This window comes from Dipodomys merriami, unplaced genomic scaffold (genome assembly GCF_024711535.1).
Source record: "Dipodomys merriami isolate MVZ:Mamm:240054 unplaced genomic scaffold, mDipMer1.0.p SCAF_28, whole genome shotgun sequence".
Taxonomy (NCBI): domain Eukaryota; kingdom Metazoa; phylum Chordata; class Mammalia; order Rodentia; family Heteromyidae; genus Dipodomys; species Dipodomys merriami.
In genome coordinates this window covers 15,731,732-15,753,020 of record NW_027204270.1, presented here as the reverse complement: position 1 = coordinate 15,753,020, position 21,289 = coordinate 15,731,732, and the positions used below count along the sequence as shown (strand labels likewise).

General features: G+C 55.8%; 1 protein-coding gene across 4 annotated transcripts in view; it reads right to left on the bottom strand.

Moving 5' to 3' along the window:
• The window catches only part of Rap1gap (RAP1 GTPase activating protein), a 61,232-nt gene that overhangs the window by 37,655 nt on the left and 2,288 nt on the right, over positions 1-21,289 (bottom strand). For 2 of the 4 annotated variants that reach the window (XM_070037706.1, XM_070037701.1), the window contains one exon: positions 5,527-5,562. The exons of the other annotated variants lie outside the window; for them this stretch is intronic. The gene's annotated coding sequence lies outside the window, so the exon portion shown is untranslated. Of the gene's footprint in view, positions 1-5,526; positions 5,563-21,289 lie in introns of those variants that run through there. 4 annotated transcript variants of the gene reach the window in all.

Below are 21,289 nucleotides of genomic sequence, written 5' to 3'. Positions count from 1 at the left end.
TTGCCCTTCAGGCTGGCACTCTACCACTTGAGCCACAGCTCTACATCTGGGTTTCTGGTGGTTATTTGGAGATAAGAGTCTCACAAACTTTCCTTCCCAGGCTGGCTTTGAACCGAGATCCTCAGATCTCAGCCTCCTGAGTAACTAGGATTACAGGTGTGAGCCACCAGCACCTGGCTGAGTCTTGTCTCTCAAAGCTACAGGGAAGCTTCCAGGTAGTGGTGAAGGAGCTCTCTGTCTGGTACCCCCCCCCAGGGGTCCCCCATGGAAAGGCCAGGAAGGACATAGCTGGGCTGGAGAGGAGAGGGGGCAGCCAGGATGAGCAGCCTCCAAGGGCCACTGTACTGTGGAGTCCCCAGAGAGCATTATAGGCCCAGGCCCAGGCCCAGCTCTAAGCAAGAAAGATTTGTCCGAGAAATCCAGATTATCTACTGAGCCTGAGACCCACACTTCTACCTATAGAACTCTGCTCAATTTGGACCCCTCCCTATTCTCCAGACCCACTTCTGACCTCAGGCTCCCTCATCTTCTCTATTAATTGGACATCCTAAACTCATTCCTGCCTCAAGGCCTTTGTACCTGCTGTTCCCTGTCTGGATGGATACTCCTTCCCTTCCCTGCCAGTGCTTTTCATAGTTTAGGTTCAAAAATCACCTCTTTGGAAAGCCCTTCATGACTCCTTCCTTCTCCAGCCACACAGCAGAGAGGCAAGCTGGAGTCAATTGCTTAGTTTCAACCTCAGCTCTGCCAGGAGACCTGGAATGGGTTGCTGTAGCTCTCTGCCTCAGTTTCCTCTGCCCTAATCCAGAAACAATGCTCACAAGGGGTCGCTGTGATGATTAAACCCATAAGTATGTGCACAACACTGGAATACAGCCCAGCCCGCAGGAAGGACCTCTTGTTTACAGGCTCCCCTTGCTTCAAAATCAGTGCAGCCTTAGCCGGGCACTGGTGGCTCACGCCTATAATCCTACCTACTCACGAGGCTGATCTCTGAGGACTGCAGTTTAAAGCCAGACCAGGCAGAAAAGTCCATAAGACTCTTATCTCTAATTAACTAACAAAAATCCAGAAGTGGAGCTATGCTCAAGTGGTAGAGTACCAGCCTTAAGTGAAAAAGTTCAGGGACAGTGCCTAGGCCCCGAGTTCAAGCCCCGTGACTGAACCTTCCCCCTAAAAAAAAAAAAAAAAAAATCAAGGCAGCCCTCTGAGTTGGTTTCATTTGTCCTTTTGTCTCCCCCTGAGGCCCAGAAATATGAAGTACAAACCAAGCCATTTTCAAGGCAAAGGTGTGACGGACCTAATTTTCTGCTGAGTTGGCAGTTGTGAAGCCACGTCTGGCACAGTGGGTGCTCAGAGTCCGCTTGTGACTAAGTGAACACGGATGCCCCAGTGACCACAGCTCTACCACTCTGGGCAGCCAGGACTGTGCGCGCAGGACTCTACTTCAGCACATCTCTGTGCCCTCTCCTGACTCCAGGCCGGCTGAAGTCCCGGACCCTCTCAGAAGTGGTGCTGGGCCGGGCAGGTTGGTTAGCTGGGCATCAGCAAGTGTGTCCTGTACCCATGGGACCCCTCGCTTGGGCAGGCTGGTGCTGCGGCTGGTGCTGCCTTGGCATCTCTGCCTGGGCAGAGGTGGGGGCACGTGTGGGCTCAGAACAGCTGCTAGCGCTGGCCGGGCTCTGCCAGCTGCCCACCAGGAGCCTGCCTACCACATGCATCATAGATGAGGAGGCCCAGCGGGCACACCCGCCTGGCATTTCAGAGTCCCTAATGAGACCAGCTTCGTGCCTCCCACAGCAACACCGGGGCCCCGCGGCTGTGTGGTTGCCGAGAAGGGGCAGCTGAGGACAGGGGCTACGCACCCAGGCCAACAGCCTACAGGAGAGAGAGAGAGGGAGAAAGAGAGAAAGAGCGAAGGGCCTGGCTCAGGTTGGCCGTGATGACAGTGTTGGCTAGCCACTTCCCCGCTCAGAGCCTCCGTTTCCTCATCTGTAAAAGGAGGACAGGTAGCAGTGGCTTCTATTCTGGAAGGAATGGGTTCCAGGGAGGCGCTAGGCCCAGGCTGGGACAGGGGAAGTGCCCCGGGCTTGGGAGCAGCTGCATCCACGTCACGGCCAGGACTGGCCTCCCGCAGGATGCATGGGATGGCTTGCAGTGACACCCATTGTGGGGTCATTCTCTTGCCCCTCCTCTCTCATCCCATTTCTGTAGCTTCCATGTCTGAGAGAACCCGGTTCAAACCCAGTCAGCGGTGACCTTGGACCAGTCCTAGCCCCATCCTCAGTCTCCATCTCGGCCCATCTGCAGAATCAGTGTCTTTCTTTTCATTTGTTTGTTTACCAGTCCAGGGCTTTAACTCAGGGGCCTGGGCACTGTCCCTGAGCTGTTTTTTTTGGGGGGGGGTCTGAACTCTGGGCCTGGGCACTGTCCCTCAGCTCTTCAGCTCAAGGCTAGTGCTCACCACTTGAGCCACAGCTCTACTTCCGGCTTTTTCTGCTTATGTGGTGCTGAGGAATCGAACCCAGGGCCTCATGCATGCAAGGCAAGCACTCTACCACTAAGCCACCTTCAGCACAGTTGACACGCTGACACTGTCACACGCATCCTTCCTGGGTTCTGCTCCTGCTCCCAGCCCAGTCAGTGTGAACCCTCTTCCAAGAGGCTTTCCCAGAGTCCCTGCCCCGCCAAGCGCACCCAGCCCCCCACACCGCTCTACCTCCTGCTCTTATCTCCCCCCACCCTTCTAGGACCTCAGAGTCACTCTGGCTCCAGACCTCTCCCCTGGCCTCCTTCCCCTCTTCTCTGCTCATTTACTCTGACTGTCTCCACCTGAGGTGGGGGGGCATCCACCCCATCACCTTTACCTCTGCCAAGACCTCACTGCCCCTAGGACCTCAACTCCAACCTTGTAATGCTTTTTAAAAAGGAGATAGGAAAAATCACACTGCCTCCAGGAAGCCCTTCCAGCCTACTGACCAAGTTTCACACATCCCACAGGCACTGATGAGGCACTGGCTTGGCATGGGTGCTTCTGAGACCATGCACGGGCTCTGTGATCATGAGCAGAGGACAGCTGGCCAGGCTGGGAATCCCACTGCCCAGTCTGAGATCAAGCACAAAAGGAACTTAAGCAACTTCCACTTCCCAGCGCTCAGACTTCTGGGTTCTGTGGCCGTGTTGCCCCCACTGGCACCTCACTAGACACATGTGGAATGTCACGCAGGTATCGGGAAGAAGGGAGGACCTGGCCTCGCTCCCAAAGTCCCACAGCTGGAATGTGGCTGAAGCTGACCCAATCCATATCTGCCAGACTCCCACACTAGTGCTCTTCCTGCTCTCCAGGTCTGATCGCTCTGTGTATATGTGTGCGTGTGCGTGTGCGTGTGCATGTGTGTGTGTGTGTGTGTGTGTGTGTGTGTGTGTGTGTGTGTGTACTTGAGAGATAAGCAGCAGCAGGTGCTTGCAGAGAGGGAATTGGGTGGTGATGCTCATGGCTGGAATGCAGAGGCTTCTCGGCATGGGATGGAGGGAGGTTAAGGGGAGGTGACATGTGAGCCAAAGTGTGGCCTGGTGCTGACCAGGGACCTGTGGGTTGGGATTTGGGGCTCCCCTGCTGGACAGGAAGGCAGGACAGACCTTGAACATCAGATCACCACAAAGAGTCAAGGCCAACAATGAGCACTCAGCAAATGCCAGGCACAGACTAAGTGAACCATAGGCTTGCAGGGACTAGGGAGGGAGAGCCCCGGGCTAGCACCCTGGACAGCAGAACTGGCAACTAGGGCATGGGGAAAGGCATTGTGGGTAACAGGTATGCCCTGAAGATGTTAGATCTCTATTTCATTAGGTGTCAACTGAAGCCCAGAGAGGGGAAGGGACTGGCCCAAAGCCACACGGCTGGTCAGTTACTAACGGTCCTAGGCCCTAGTTTGTAAGTTATTTTTTTCCCTGGTGATATTAGGGATTGAACGCAGGGCCTCCCACCTGCCAAGCAGACACTCTACCATGTGAGCCATGCCCCTAGCCCTTTGGGGTTGGTCATTCCGTAGATAAGGTCTCACTTTATGCCCAGGCCATAGATCTTCCAGGGCTGTGATCCTCATTTGTGTTTTCTTATGTCACTGGTGCCCTGAATCTGTTTATCCTGCTTTCCCAGGGAGGGCATGAAACCTCGACCCGCTGAGCTGTGTCTCCCAAGTAGCTCGGATTACAGGCATGCACCATTGCTCCCAATTGTCTCAACTCCTTGGTCCAGGGCTCATTAGCGTGAACCCCCATCTCCAAGTTTTCCGTCAAGTGCATTTAACCGTGAGCGCTCCCCATGGCCTCAGGGCCTTTGGACAGATTGAGTGGATCCTGAGCTTTACACAGAGACTAGAAGATCAAGGTTCAAATCTCAGTTCTGCTGCTGTGTGACCTTTGGCAGTTAGCTTCCCCTCTCTGTGCCTCTGCTCTCACAGTCATTAGAGATAATAGTCCCTAATGAGCAGTGTGGTGAGAGCTGTGTGGGATGCAGCCGGCAGGCAGCTAACAGCATGGAGCAGATACAGCACACGTGGAAGTTGTTGGTGAGACCGTTACTGAAGTCCTCATTGGAGAGGGCGGGCGCCTCCTCAGCTCTGGCTCTTCCTCTCCCACTCCACCCCTGCTCTGGGGTGGCCTACATTCTCACACCGAAGCTACTCAAATTGACTGGCCATAGCAGCAGGAGCTAAAGCACAGAAAGGGAGAGTAAGGGGACCCAGGCTGCACAGAGTACATCAAAGGAAAATAAAAAGGTGGCCCTGGAGCTCAGCCTCGGCCCCCTGTGAGCCTCCTGCCCAGCCTCCCTGGGTGCTCTTGGAGGGGTCTCCCAGCAGTGGGCACTGCAGACCTCAGAAGCCACTGCAGGAGCAGCTGGTGGGGCCATGACTGCGTGGTGCCAGTGCCGGGGAAGCCGGGGCTGAGTGCCTGCGGGGCACCGGGCACCACCAGGCACCCGATGCTCTGGTGAATTTCCAGGTGAGGCCACACCTCCACCCTTGCTTCTCGGGGAAGCTGCAGACACCTCCCTGCTTCCAAGAGGATACTGGGCCGCAGGATGGTTTGGGAGAGCTGGAGACATGGAGGACTAGGGATTTGGGGGCAGCAGTCTATCCCTAGCCCAGCCAGGAGCCGCCCTAGGGCAGGAAGTATCAGAGAAAAGGGACCGCATGTGTCCACTTCTGTTTACAAGCTCCTATGCCACTAAATGGAGATCTTAACTCATTCACAGGTGGGGAAACTGGGGTTCAGAGACACTACTGAGTCACAAGAAGTCACACAGGTAGTAACAAAGATCTGAACCTGATTTGTCTCACTCCGAAGCTGAGCTCCAGAAAGAACCACAGGGGAAAGCAGGGTACTGGGGAGAGGGTCTCTCGCTCCCTTCCCAGGGAGGACAGGGGATCCTGACTGGCACCGCAGGGGGCAGGGAAGGATTAAAAGAGCCCCAGAGGTTAGCTGAGCACAGCGCAGACCCTCCAGAGAGCCGCCAGTACTCACCGCACGCTCCAGCCGGGGGAGAAGGACTTGTCTACCCTGAAACACAGCAAGCAGGAGAGCCAGTGAGGGGCTGGGGGAGAGTACACTCTCTGGGTTGTGTCCTGGGGCTCGGCACCCTAGTGTCAGTTGGGGACATGGGAAGGTGTGGGGGCAGTGGAATAGGAATGAGGCAAGATGGAGGGCCAGAGCTAGGGGTGTCAGAAGTGGTGCCATCCAGATAGCAACCCTGGCAGGTGGAGGACCGCGGGACTCCAGGCAGGGTGTGCCTGGGCTGCTCAGGCCCCACGTGCCTCCGGCCCAGTGCTGCAGGTGGCTGTGCACCCAGGACAATGCCTGGGAGCCCTCAAGGGGGTCCATGAGCACCCCATTCCTTGACGCCTGGATGCTAACTAATCATCACTGTCAACCCTGCACCCCCAATCTAGGCAGCCTCCAACTGAATGGGTGGACAGTACCCCTTCCAGATTCTTCCCCATCAGTGCTCTCTGGGGGCAATTGGATACTGGGCAGTTGTTGGGACAACAAACACTTCTTGCCTTCTGCCTAAGGCAAGGAGGGAATGGAGAGGGAGCCCCAAACTGGACTCCACCAGCTGGTAGGGGAGGGGTTGACGGCTGGCCAGGCCCTGCTGGGGTTCCCCGAGTTCGGCTAGCAGGGAAGGTTGGGTGAGGTGGAAGGGCGCCCATCAGGAAACCCCGTCCCAGCTGGTTCTTGCTTCACCCGACAGCTAGCTGGGTTCCCTAGGGGCCCGCTCTCTGCACGTCCCACCCCACCTGTCTGTTGGGGTCCCCTCTGAACAGCCAGAGCGGGGAGCACCCTGGACACCGACCCGCGGCGGGAGGGCCGCAGAGCGTGTGCTGGCCGTGTTCCACACACCAGCGGGGATCTGGGGGGGCTCTGACACGGGAAAGCCGGGCCTGGTGAAGGTCGTGCTGCCGCTTGGTGTCCGGAGGGGCCTCGGAGCCCGGCCTGTGTGCCCTCTAACCTGCCAGATCTCTGCCTCGACAAGATCTCCGGTCCCGCCTCCACACGCGAGGTCAGGCGGGACGGTCAGGTCACCCCTCGACGGGCCAGCTGCCCGCCAGGCCGGGCCGCGGCGGCCTGGGATGCGGCGGCCTGGGAGGGCCGGTGGGCGGGCGGCGGCCCGGGATGCGGCGGCGGCGGGCGGGCGGCCCGGTGCCCCAGCCGAGCCCGGCTCAGGCCGCTGACATTCCCGCTGGCGGGGCCCAGCGGCCGCGGAGGCAGAGCAGGGGCCCTCGCAGGACCCCCCATCCCACCCCCTATCCTGGCACTCCGTGTGCGTGAACGCACACGCGCACACAGGCACGCGTGCCCGGCGCCACTCTCAGGCCCCACACGTGCACGGCCACGGGCGCACACGCGCAGACACGCCCAAGCTCACCGACAACTCCCCCCCCCCCCCGGGGGCCACGTTCACCCGCACGCGCACACCCAGACACGCGCACGCACACGCTAATCCCAACCCGGCCGGGGCGCGGCACGCAGCGCACGGACGGACGCCGCGCAGGCGCGCGCCCCGCCGCGCCCCAGTGCACCCCCTCCCGCACCTACCCTCCGTAGGCCCCGAAGGTGAAGCTGCGCTTCCTGCTGCTCATGGTGTGGCCGAGGCCGGCCGCGCCGCCCGGCCGTCTCTCCTCCCTCCCCCCCCCCCCCCGCCGGTCACCATGGCAACGGCCGCCACGCCCGGCCCGGCCCGGATCCTCCGCGCCCCGCCGCGGGCGCCCGTCCAGCTGCCCGGCAGCGGGCACAGAAAAGGCCGCTTGTTCACCGCCCCCAGCGGCCACCCGGCCATCCAGGCCGCTGCCAGAGGGCCGGGTGGGGCCACCGTGACGCTGGGCACCCCCCCCCCCCACAAGGACAGGGGCCCGGCCTGACTTAGCCCAGCGGGAGCCCCTAGGGGCGCCCCGCTTCCCTGGCCCTTGGAGCCGCCAGGCTCAGTGGATGGAGCACCCCCGCCCCCATCCCCAGGCTGGCCAAGAACTTCCAACCCAGGGTCCAGGGAGAGACGCTGGATTTCTCCACGGGAAAGCGGGTCTAGTCCAGCCAGCCTCCAGGGTCCTCGCGAGAACTGGATCAATGCTGGGCCCTGGTCCCAGCACATGCCCGGTAAATGCCAGCGGGGTCCCGACTCCTGCTGGACGCTGTGCTTCTAGCTGACCAATGACCACGAGCCAATGGGAGAACCGTATCCAGCCCCCCCCCACATCCCCACCTGCCTGGAGGCCCCAGGATGCCCTCCCCTGTCTTAACCTGAGGAGCGGGAGGAGCAAAGGCCCGGAAGCTTCACCCCCTCTTGAAAACGCCTAAGACGCTGTGGGCGTGGCTTGTTATCGCCATTACTTAGGAGGCTGAGGTATGAGGATCACAGTCCAGAGCTAGTCCAGGCAGAAACATGGGAGACTAGTATCTCCAATGAACCAGACGTGGAGCTGTGGCTCGAGTGATCGGTGGATCACCAAACTTGAGCAGAAAAAGCTAAAGGATATCACTCAGGGTCTGAGTTAAAGTCCCCGTCCTAATGTGTGCTCATGCGCGCACACACACACACAGAAAAATAAAAAAATATCCAACCAACGCAGGCTCCTTCACATTGGTGTTTGGAGAGAAACTAGGCTGAGTCTTGAAGTCCTTCACATTGAAGTCCAACAAACATTCTAGGTTTTTCTCTGTACCCAGCTGGCTCAGAGCTCTGATCCAAGAGAAGATGTGGCAACTAACAGAACACCAGCCCTGCCATCAGGACTCAGGCCACCTGCTAAAACTCCACCATAGAGGGAAGGGCTGCTTTCCCACACCCTGTACCCAGGAAGGTTCTAGAATCAGGAGGGTTTGTACAGGGCTTTCCACAAAGGAAAGGTTGGAGAAAGAAGCAGGGAAGATGGAGGAGGACTGACCAAGGGCATAGGGACCAGAACTGGGCCAGGGCCTGCTTGGCTCCATCCTCTGCTGGCAAACGGCCATTGTGAGACAAGACGGTGGTTTGTAGAGGTGGGGTGTGCCTCAGTTTCCCCCTTCTGGCAAGAAGAGAGACCTTTGCTCACAGTAATTACATCTCTTGGGAAGCTGCTCAGACCCTGCGTAGGACCTTTTCCTCCACACACTTGAGATGGGCCAAGCAGCCCTCAGGAACACCCTTCACAATTCAGAACCCCAACTGGCACTGATGGCTCACGCCTGTAATCCTAGCTACTCAGGAGGCTGAGATCCTAGGATCACGGTTTGAAGACAGCCCAGGCAGGAAAGTGTGTGAGACTCTTATCTCCAATTAGCCACCAAAAAAGCTGGAAGTGGAGCCATGGCTCACAGGGTTAAGAGTGCTAGCCTTGAGCAAAACAGCTCAGCACCCAGGCCCTGAGTTCAAGACCCATGACCAATGACTGACAACATTAAATAAATAAAAATCAGAGTTCAACAAGACACACGTTAGTCCTCAGCCCCAGAGCTACCTGCCTCGTTTTCAGCCCTCAAAGGAGGCTCTGGCTCATCCTTGGCTCCGTTGGCAGAATGCTCTGCAGCCAGGATTGGGCTCCTGATGTGCTAGGCTGGGGTGCAGACTTGCGGGTGGAAGGACCACAGCCAGGAAATGTGGGAAGCCTGCTCTGCATAGGACAGTTGGGGTGGGGGGGACCTGTGAGTGAGGGGTAGGAGGCTGAGGGCCCCAGGTTCCCTCCCTCCCACTGTCCTTTCCCTTTCCTTCTTCCCTCCCTCCTCCCCTCCCTCCATCCCTCTCTCTCTGCCTCTCTTCATTCCCATCTCCCTTTTTCTTTCCTATCTTCAACAGCAGACAAGGTAGAGATGGGGAACATGAGGGCCCCAGAGCTGCACTTGGACTATAGGGGTTTACACAGCACTAGAATGGGGGGCCCAGCTCCCTAGCCTGTCTGCTTTTGAGGGCTGATTCCTGAGTGGGCTCTGCATGCCCGGTTGGCAGGGCGGCCAAGGAACCTCCAACATGCCAAGTTTCCCAGCCAGGCCTGGCCTTGGGAGGCCCTGCTGGTGCTAGGACAGTGGGCCCTTGAGAGGGGCCACGGGGGCTGCCGCGTTCCCACCAAAGACAAAGGGCCCAGTGTGGGCTCTGGCCTCTGGGCTCCCACCAGCTGCAGCTGCCTCCTTGGCGGGGTGGGGGTGGGGTGGTTAGTGGGGGGGGTCACGTTCCCTCAGCCGGAGATGCAGGGAGGGGGACACTCCTTGGCCAGCTCCTAGTCTCCTGGGACAACAGCAGGACTGGAATATTCCTCCTTGACCTGCCAGGCCACTTCCAAGAATGTGCAGCCTACATCATCACATGTGACCTGAAAACAGTGGTCAAGGACTTTGCACGCGCAAGCACGAACACGAGACACACACTTCCGTCCCCTCCAGGAGCCCTCCCAGCTCCAGTCCTGGCCCTCCCACTGTGAGACCTGGGAGGAGTGACTTCATCTCTTCATCTGTGAAGTGGGAACAGGGATGAAAATCATAGAATCTACCTCAAAGGATTTTATTGATGACTACTAATGACAAAGCACTGAGAATAATATCTGGCCCATGGCATGCATTTTCCAAATAAACATTAGTTATAAGCTGGGCTATAACAGGCTCACACTTGTAATCCTAACTACTCTGGAGGCTGAGATCTGAAGATTGTGGTTCAAAGCCAGCCTGGACTAGAAAGTTTATGAGACTTGTATCTCCAATTAAGCATCAAAAAAGTCAGAAGTGGAGCTGTGTCTCAAGTGGTTGAACACTAGCCTTGAGCACAAAAACGCAGGTACAGCACCAGGCTTTGAGTTCAAGCCCCAAAACCAGCACAAAACAAGACAAACATTTGTTTTAAGCCAGGGATTGTAGGATCATGGTTCAGCCCAGGTAGAAAAATCCCCAAGATTCTTATTGCCAATTAACCAGCAAAAAGCCAAAAAGTAGAGGTGTGACAAGTCAGAACACCAGCCTTGAGCAGGAAAAGCTAAGCAAGATCAAGGGACTCTGAGTTCAAACCCTAGTGCTGGCACAAAGAAACAACTAAATGGCCAACCAGAGGGAACAGAATAAATAATGTCTCATTTATACCACGCTGACTGTGTAGCTCTTGGAAAGAAAGAGGCAGATCTGTAAGTGAGCAAGACAGACAACAGCAGACACAGAATAAAGGACATCTCCAGAGCAGGACATCATTGTGACGGGTCTGGCTTAGTGCCCTGTACACATGACACCCCACAGACCCGGCCTCCTGGGGAGAGGAGCTCACTCCCCCAGCCCAGCCAAAGCACTAAGAAACTGGTTGCTGCTTTCAGGGACAAGGCAGAGCTCTTCCTTCCCTTACTCCAGCCTCGTGTGTGTGTGTGTGTGTGTGTGTGTGTGTGTGTGTGTGTGTGTGTGTGTGTGTGTGTGTGTGTGTGTGTGTGTGTGTGTGTGTGTGTGTGTGTGTGTGTGTGTGAGAGAGAGAGAGAGAGAGAGAGAGAGAGAGAGAGAGAGAGAGAGAGAGAATAGGGCCCAACTGCCTGCAGGTCCAGGCATCTCTCTAGAAGACTTCCCGTTCGAGGCCCCCTAGATTTTCAGCCTCATTATGTGCCAGACTGTGTGAAGTAGGCGGGGTAGAGGGTTGAGTTCCCTTTCTAAGTTCACTTTCCCTCTCCCCCAGCTCTGGGAGTCCCGTCCACCTGCCTGCACCCCCGCCAGCAAGGACAGAGGGAGGGACAGGCCCTGGGAGGATCTCAGGCCTGGGCTCCAAGCTCCCACTTTTGCCAGGATCCCCCCCAAACCTCCTTCTCTCCTGAAGTCATTCCCACATAAGATATTGACCTGAGGCTTCCTCGGCAGGAGACTGGGCAATCCTAGGCTTCCCGCCCTGGTCCCTTGGTCCTGGTGAGACTGGGCAATCCTAGGCTTCCCGCCCTGGTCCCTTGGTCCTGGTGAGACTGGGCAATCCTAGGCTTCCCGCCCTGGCCTTGGTCCTGGTGAGACTGGGCAATCCTAGGCTTCCCGCCCTGGTCCCTTGGTCCTGGTGAGACTGGGCAATCCTAGGCTTCCCACCCTGGTCCCTTGGTCCTGGTGGCTCCTGCATGGCTTTGCATGAATCACTTTTCCTCTCTGGACCTCAATTTGCTCATTTGTTAAACACCCACTCTCACTTTGCTGGGCTAAAGATGGAACAATGGAAAAATGCACTTGCCTTGAGACACTCCTCCACCAGCTCCTGGCGTCATCAACCTTACTTAGCCCTTGGCCTTTCTAGCCAAGCCATACCCACCCAGCCCAGGAGCTGCCAACTCTGCGTGTGCTAGTGGAGTGGCCTTCTGGGGCTTTTCCAGGCTCTAGGAATGGAGGAATCTGGCTCAACATGCACCTCTCCCTGGGCAGCTGCCTGGTGAGGTTACCGGCTCAGCCATTCCCTACCTTGGTTCTTGTCCCACCCTACTAAGGTGCTCCTGAGGACCCTACCGATTCCAAATGTCCCCGTCAGGACAATCTACCCAGCCAGTATAACCAGAGTAAGTGTCCCTGGGGCCTAGCTCTGGTCTCCACATAGACTGGATGCCTCAAGGGGCCCTGGGAGCAACACCCTTTCTGGAGATGGACCCAAGTGTACAAACTCCCTCCTTCGCTCCTTCCCTCCCTGCCTCTCAGCCTCCCTTCCTTCCTCTCTTCCTTCCTTCCATTCATCCTTCAACAAACACATATTGAGTACCTCCGTGCCAACAGCCTGGTTCAGGCACTGGCATCAGGGGAAGAACAAACCAGACACAGTCTCTGGAGGATCTCTAGGCCCACCTGCTACTCACTGTCAGCGCTCACACACGCACTTGCCCTTATTCACTGCATAGCACAAATGTCTACCTTACACCTAGAGACCACATCAAGATCAAATGCATGGCTGGGGAGGTGGCTTAGTAATAATAGTGTTTGCCTAGCATGCATGAAGCCCTGGGTTTGATTCCTCAGTACCACATACACAGAAAAAGCCAGAAGTGGCACTGTGGCTCAAGTGGTAGAATGCTAGCTTTGAGCAAAAGCAGCTCACAGACAGTGCCCAGGCCCTGAGTTCAAGCCCCAGGACTGGCAAAAAAAAAAAAAAAGATGAAATGCATATAAGTCTGGTGCTGCTGCTCGGTGATAGAGTGCTTGCTCAGCATGTGCACAATACCCTGGGTACTACCCCCCCGTGCTGTAAAAAAACAAAAAAGACCAAATGCATGTATACCACTCATGGGAACGTCAACCTGCATATGGCTGATTCATACGAATGAAACACACACACACACACACACACACACACACACACACACACACACACACACACACACACACACACACACACACACACACACAGATGCTAAGGTCAAATGAGGCTCATACCCAAAGTCTTCATTCCATGCACGCTCACCTCCCAGTCACCTGTGATAGAAGAGCACAGATACACACACACAGTAATTCCAGCTTGTTGCTCAGATCACATCGTGCCTAGGGAGACACGTGCACACGCACGCACGTGCACATCTCACACACAGCACCCAGGTGACAGTGTCTCTGCACAGGATGTCAGAGCTCCTGATTGGGTAAAAGTGAAGTAGAAGAGAGGGTTGCCCTTTGGGAGATCAGAGAGATGCAGAATTGCTGCAGCCCCAAGGAGAACAAGAGGGGAGGCAAAGGCCATTGACCCCAGAACAGGCTGGGATCCAGCCGGCCTCCCTCCCCTGCCTCCCTGCCCATTTTCAAGAACGGTTGGTCAGGGTGCCGGTGGCTCATGCCTGTGATCCTAGCTAGTCAGGAGGCTGAGGTCTGAGGATTGAGGTTCAAAGCCAGCCTGGGCAGGAAAGTCCATGAGACTCTTTTTTTTTTTTTTTTTTTTTTTGTCGGTCATGGGGCTTGAACTCTGGGCCTGGGCGCTGTCCCTCAGCTCTTCAGCTCAAGGCGAGCGCTCTACCACTTGAGCTACAGTGCCACTTCCGGTTTTCTGGTGGTTTATAGGAGATAGGAGTCTCACGGTCTCTCCTGCCTGGGCTGGCTTTGAACCGTGATCCTCAGATCTCAGCCTCCTGAGTAGCTAGGATTACAGGTGTGAGCCACCAGCACCCGGCTTCCATGAGACTCTTACCTCCAATAAACCACCAGAAAACTGGAAGTGGTGCTGTGGCTCAAGTGGTAGAGTGCTACCCTTGAGATGAAGAGCTGAGGGACAGTGCTCAGGCCCAGAGTTCAAGCCTCACAACCGACCAAAAAAAAAAAAAAAAGAATGGTTGGGCAAAAGCATCAGTGCCACTCCAGACACAAGTTGCCTGAGCCCTGTGCTAAGGGTCAGGAGAGCTGCGTATACCCTGGCTCTGCTGGCCACTCGCTGATTCCTCACACATCCCCTTCCCATTCTTGTCTCTGCCAGTTTATCTACAAGACAGGGGAGGAAAAGTTCGTCTAGATAGCCTCTTCCTCTCAGCCAGCCAGCCGGGGACCCTGTGAACCCCTCCTCAGCCCTTATTAGCAGTTCTCAATGGCTGAGGTTGCTTTGTCCCGTAAGCACTGAGGGAAATACTGTAGGGTGTTTTTCTCTTTTATTTCCTTTGTGCTAGTACCAGGGTTTGAATTCAGGGCCTAGGTGCTATCCCTTTAACTTTTCTGCTCAAGGCCAATACTCTATTGATAGACCATACATCCACTTCTTGCTTTTTGCTGGTTCATTGGAGGTAAGAGTCTCTCAGGTTTGTTTGCCCTGGCTGGCTTCGAACTGAGATCCTCAGATCTCAGCCTCCTGAGTAGCTAAGATTAGTCATGAGCCACCAACACCCAGCAAGACAGTGGATTTGCTCTGAGGTTACTGTGGTCAGTACAATCCGTCAGAGCATAGGAACCAGGAAAGCTATGACAGTGAGAATCTTACTCAAGGAAGACTTGTGCTCCAAATATCCCCTAGCCCTTGCCTTGTTTTTAGTGCTGGGAATGGAACTCGAGGTCCCAAGCATCTAAGGCATGCCCTCTATCACAGAGCGGCTACATCTCTAGCTTTCATCCGTAATACATTTTTCATAGGTGTAACTCCTGGAGCCATGCTGAGAGAGAGAGGTCAGGTGCAGCAATATGACTTTCTGCTCTCGATTCTAAAGGTCTTTTGTAAACAAGTGCAAACATTTGGTCACTTCAGAAGCTCCTGTGGTGCAATCAGGCCCATATGTTCAACTAGACAAGTACGGAGACTTTGCTTTTCTTGCATCCGCATGCCGGGTTTCTTTCTAAACTAAGGGTGTAGGGTGGCTTACTATTGAGAAATGTCATTACAGGAAAATAAAGGCTATAAAACGTGAACTGAACCCGCCTGGGTGCCAGAGCGGTCCCTGGCGCCCTCAACTGGTCATCACAGGAACTGCAGGCCAGAGCCGGACAATCCAGGACCAGGGACAGCGCCCCGGGACCGCGCCCGCAGGGCGGGGTAAGGACCCCCCAGCGCCCCAGCAGGCGCCCCGCATCCCGGCCTCCACCCTCCTGCCCTCCTTCGCTGGCTCTGCTCAGGGGCGGCCCCGGAGCCTGTCCTCCCCCCCTCTCTCCGGTACCAGCGCCGCTCCTCTCCCGGCCCACAATGGCACACCTGCGCGCACAAAGGCGCCACCTGCTCCGCCGCCCCTCTCCCTCCCCTGCGCGTTCCCCCTGCCGTCTCCCACGGGCTCTCAGAGCCTCACCTACGCCTCTTTGGAACCTCTGTGACCCCATCGCGAAAGAGCTGTATATCTGCTGTGACTGGAGGGAAACTGAGGCTGGCATTCCAGCCCAGGAACCACAACAACTACTGGTTACCAAGGCCTCGTGCCTAGAACTGACGTTCATCCGCTTCGTAAATTAGGGCCCATGGTCCTCCCCATTTCACAGATCAGGAAAGCGAGGTCCCTAGGTGGAGGCTCATGCCTCAGAGTTGCTCTACGGAAGCTCCAGCCAAGGAGAAAGCACTTCCAACAGTGTCCTGGCGCTGCTCCTACCCAGAGGCTGCCCGGGCCAGACATCCTCAGAGCCTGGGCTATCTCTCCTTATCCCACCATCTCTCCTTAAGGCTAGACCGTATGCCAGGGGCAAGCACAAGGGGCAGAGAAAGGAATCGCAAAAGCTAGTCTGTGGCCAGACTGAGGACAGGAGAGAGGCAGCCACCTTGGGTGGGGGCAGAGTTGTGTCCCCCCTCCCTGCCTAATGGCTGACCCTCCACCCACACACTTCACAAGTGTTCAGTGGATGAATGAATGATTCTTTAGGTTGGCTATGAACAAAAAGAAAGACAAAATCAATTTGAATCCCATCATTCAACACATAGGGCTTGAGAACCATGTGGATTTGGAATTAAATGACTTGGGTTTTCCAACCCGGGCTGGTGACTTAGAGCCATTTCCATTATCTCCCAAAGCCTCAGTTTCTCCATTTGTTAAAGGAGATGATGGTAATCATAACTTCACTTATCTTGTAGGATTGATTTAGGACTCCGTGTAAAGTGTTCATCCATGATACAAGAGGCATTTATGAATGAGGACTATCAGCCGGGCATGGTGACACATACCTGTAATCACAGCACTTAGGAGACTGAGGCAGGAGGATTGCAAATTCAAGGTTAGGCTGGGATACATGAAGCAATTTTTCTCAAAAAAAAATGAGGATGGAGGGTGGTTGTTTAACACTGTGACTGTACATGAGCTAATAAAACCGCAAACTAAGTCCAAGATCTGAGTCTGAAGCTGAGCTCCACAGAGACTCACGATGTGACTGTAGGCAGGTCCCTGCCCTCTCTGGGGCTGGTTTCCTTGCCAATAATGGTGGCTCCCCAAGGATCCTTCTCACTGCCTTTGTAGGACTTCCTTCCCCTTGGGACAGCAGGCAGGAATTATCTAGGGAAAGCACAAAGGTGACCCTTAAACACTGGGGCTGTGTTCACACCCAGCTCCCTGCAGCCCTTCCCCTAGCACTCCCCATAGCCTATCTCTGGGCACCTGGGACCCCAGGCTGCGATGGGAGAAGAGGATGTGTAAGGGAAGGTCTGGCACAAGTTGCCTCCAACCCTACTTCCTCCTGGCAACCTCTGTCTGTGTGAACATCCAGCTTGGAAATCCTCAAGAAATCCTCAGCACCAGAGCTGGAAGGGAGCCCACAGAGCTGATGGGGCCAACCCCCTCATTTTGTAGATAATAATTAGGACGATTATGCCCCACACAGCAATTCACAAAGGGCTTTCGCATCTGGGCGGCCTCTGTGTGTGCCGAGCCCTGGGGGCTGGCAGGCTTCAGGTGTCTGAGGAAACCAGTTCTAAAAAGAAAACCAGACATGGCCTGAGCATGCCCAGCTGACCTGACGCCATGTTCCAGCCCAGGCCTCTCCCCGGAGCCCACCGTGCCACTCATGCCCCAGGTGGCTCAGGGGTGCACCCTGAATCAGGGGAGGGGGGAGGGCTAGCTTGAGAGGTCCCAGAGAGGGCAGGGCAAGCATCAGCTGGGGTTCTGGAGTGCCCACAGGAACCTGGCTTTCACCCCATCATGAGACCCCTCGCACACATCTCCAGGCTGCCAGTGATGGACTGATGGGAAAAGTTAATAGAGCCAACGGCTTCCTGGGGCATCCCAGACCCCTGGACCATGGCAGGCCCTGGCCAGAAGGGCTTCCATTTCCCTGGGAAGAACCCAGCCCTTGACTTTACATCTCTCCCTCCATTCTGCATACAATGCACCAAAGTGGTTAACTGTGGAGTCCACACTACCTTCATTCAAATCTCAGTCTCACCAGCTGGGTGACCTTAGACAGGCTACTCAACCTCTCTGAGCTAAGAACAGCAACCACACACTGGGAGGTAAATGAGGGCCAGGTACCAGTTATTCATGCCTGGGATCCTAGCCATTCAGCAGGCTGAGATCCAGAGGATTGAGACCAAGCCAACCTGGAACAACCACTAACTAAAAAGTCCATGAAACTCTCATCTCCAAAAATAACCAGCAAAAAACCAGGCTGGAAGCATGCCTCAAGTGAGAGCACCAGCAAAGCCAGCAAGCTGAGCAAGTATGAAAGCCCGAGTCAGTACCTGCAGTTGCATGAGGCTCAGCACACACTGTGACCGATGTCCTGCCTGGGTTCTATGGCTCGGCCTCTTTTCTGCTTCTCCCCCTGCCAGAATCTTCCCAGAATCCTCAGGCAGCTGTGCAGCTCCCGTCCTGACTGACAGGGCAGGATTGATGGGGGAGGAAGAGCGGGGGGGTAGGGCTGGGAAACAGGGCAGCGAGCACAGGGCAGGTCTCTCTGCCCTACAAAGACCACCTGTCACAGATGCTTTTACATCTCCAGCTAGAGGGGCTGTGGGCCTGGCGGCTGGGACAGGTGAAGTCTCTAACCCCAAGGCTCTGCCTAGCCCTGAGCCTGCAGCCTGGGCTGTCAGGTGGAAGGCAGGCGTGAGCGAGCAAGGTCGGAGCCCAGCTGCCCAGAGCTTCGGCTGCTGCTATGCTTCACCTGCCCTCAGAGCGGGCGCAGAGCCTGCAGCACTCCTCCAGAGGAAGGTGCTCTCTCTCTGGATTCTCTTCCTTCCCCAGGGTTGGGGAAGAGATAGAGGGGTGCCTATCTTCAGCCCCTCGTGGCCCAGTTAAGAACGAGACATCAGGAGTGCTCTGCTGGCCTGGCCTGAGCTCATGGCAGGGCCATGGCCCCTCAGATGTCCTCCATCAGTCATGTCAGCCCTGACTGAGGAGCCGGCTCTCCTCTGAGTGTGGATGGCGCATCTTCTGCTCCCAGAGCTCAGGAGCTGACCCAAAGCTGGGCCTCCAGCTCACCTCTACCTCTCTGTTTCCCCCAGCAGCCGAGGGCGGCATGGCCTGGAGGAGGTCGCAGCCTCGGGGTGGCTCAGGTGTCTGATCCTCACTCCTGTTCCCCTGGTGCCTTGCCAATAACACCGGCGTCTCAGGGGAGCTGGGAACAGGTAGTTACAAGAAGCGCCCCAATCCCCCCAGAGACCAGAACACTGCGGCTCCCACAACCCCATGGCAAAGACAGCCCTGGCACCCTGCCCCCTCCCCCCACAAACAACAACAGGCAGGCTCAGAAGCCAAGCCATGCCCCAGCTAGTGGGACAGGCCAGAAGAAATGAAGTATTACCCAGGCGCCAGTGGCTCAGGCCTGTAATCCTAGCTACTCAGGAGGCTGAGATCTGAGGACCCTGCATGGACAGCAACCCAGGGTCCAGGCAACACAGCACACTGGTGCCCTGCTGGTCTACAGCCCTGCTCCCCTTCCAGCCCCAAGAATGGAAGAGGCTGACGTCCAGGGAAATGAGCTCAGGGAGACGGGCACTGATAGGGCCATCTTGCCCAGCAGAGGCAGGACAGAGAACAGTGTCAGGCTGCTTCCTGCTTCTGTGGAAGGGCCTGGCCATGTACCCCAAGGCCTGTCAGAAGGCTCAGCTGGTTCCTCCAGAGACTCTGGGGGACATGCAAACTCCTCAGCCTGGCATTCATGACCAAGAGCAAAGTGGTTCATTCAGCTCACCACCGGGCACACCTTTCACTGAAACCCAACCAGTGCCAACGGCCGTCTTCCAGTTGCCACCCAGGCCAAAGCCAGCCATGCCACCAAGAATGCCTTTGCTCCCATCCTCACAGTGCTACTGGTGACCAGTCACATTACCATTTATTGAACACCTACTATATGCCACCGATACCCCCAAGGGAGGAATGATCCAACTGCCAAATGACTTGGAAATGCAAAGTCACAGAAAAAGATCCCTCTTATCACAAAACATTGAAGAAAAGGCTTTTTTTTTCTCTCTCATTGTGAAGTTTTTAGCCAGGCCCCAGTGGCTCACACCTATAATCCTAGCTACTCAGAAAGTTGAGACCTGAGGGCTGGGAAGGTGGCTCAGTGGTAGAGCACTTGCCTTGCATGCTTGAGGCCCTGGGTTCGATTCCTCAGCACCACATAAGAAAAAAGCCGGAAGTGGTGCTGTGGCTCAAGTGGTAGAGCGCTAGCCTTGAGCTGAAGAGCTGAGGGACAGCGCCCAGGCCCCAGAGTTCAGGCCCCACGATAGGACCCCCCCCCCCCAAAAAAAAGGAAATTGAGACCTGAGGGTCACAATTTGAAGCCAGCCTAGGGCAAAAAGTTAGAAATTTTTATATCCAATTAACTAGTAGCAAAGCTGAACCAGAGGCATGGCTCAAGTGATAGGGCACCAGCAGGGACTGTAAAAAGCCAAGCAAGGGCATGAGGCCCTGAGTTCAAGCCCTGGTACCAACTTTCTGTTTCTGAGTGCAGCTCTGTTTTTCAAAGCAGCTCCTAGGCATTATATTTAATCCTTATGAACAACGCTCCCTGGTAGGGAAGCAAAATGGTTGTGCATTATTACCCTATTCTGTGAAGCACAGAGAGGGTATGTGACTAAAGTCACGCAGTCACACAGTAACACAGATTAGTCTTGGATTTTTTTTTTTTTTGAGAAAGGGTCTATGTAGTCTTGGATGGCCTAGAACCCTTAATCTTCCTACCCCTCTCTCTGTCTCTTCTCTGTCTCTTCTCTGTCTCTTCTCTGTCTCTCTGTCTGTCTGTCTGTCTGTCTGTCTGTCTCTCTCTCTCTCTCTCTCTGTGTACTAGGGTTTGAACTCAGGACCTCCTTCTTGTTAGGCAGGCACTCTACCAGTGGAACCACGCCACCAGCCCAACTTTTTGCTAGTTAACCGGAGATGAACCAGATTGCCAATCTCATGGACTGTCCTGCCCAGATAAGGCTATCATCCCAGTGGAATCCCTTGTTTGGGGGTGTCTCTCTACTGGCACCCCTCTGCTTCTCCTTCTCTGAGTCATTGCTTGCAAGTGCCAGTCTTTCAGCCCTAAAAATAGAGCACTTTCTCTGAGGAAAAAAAAATAGCCACACACATGTAATCTACAAGGGTAATCTACAAGGGTAGCCCGCTATCCTGGAGTCCCCATTCTCCTGGGGCCAACTCTCCTGGGGTCCCAGGCCTAACAACTCCTCCTGATCTAATGTAGGCCTTGGCCGGTGGGTGCCCTGCACGCCACACTGCCCTGCAGAGACTCCTTTTCCTATGGTCACACCTTCAACTTTCCTCCTCCCCAGCCAGGCTCAGCTGCTTCCCAGAGCTAGAGCTGGGTCCAGAGATGGTGAACCATCTGCCCCTGGCTACAGAGGCAGAAACAGGCTTGGATGGAGAATCAGCATTCTCGTTTATCTTGGATGAGGGACCTAGACTAGAGCATGGAGTCCAGAGCCATCCCTGCTCTGACCTAGCATCCATCTGCCCTGAACGCCTCATCTCCACCCTGTGCCTGACAGAGGAGGCCTTGCTCAGTGACTTCCCAGAGGTGCCAATCTCCGGGAGGCACAGCCAAGGCACCAGGGCCCTGCCTGACAGAGGCTCTGCCAGAAGGTGAGCAGAGATCTCCAAGGAGTTCCCCCACCATTCATACCAACTGGCCCCATCCCTGCTGGGCCGCAAATTAGAAAGCAGGATCCAGTCCAATGTCTAGTTGAGTGATGAAGGACAGGGAGCCACCCTTGCCTTGCGGGGGAACCTGTGGACGTAGCCTTGGGGGGGGGAGCTTGGGGCAGAAGCCCTCCAATGTGTGGGGACAGGGGGAAAGGCCAGTGAGGGAGGAGCATCAGGCAGTGTCCTGGCCACAGTGGGATCACCAGAAGCAGAACAGAAGGAATGAGATGAGGCTTTGCTGGGGGCATTCAGAGGGGCCTGTGGCACCCCTGGGGTAATGAAGCCGCCACCTCCCACACACAGGAAGCTGAGGCGATGCGCTCGTGAGC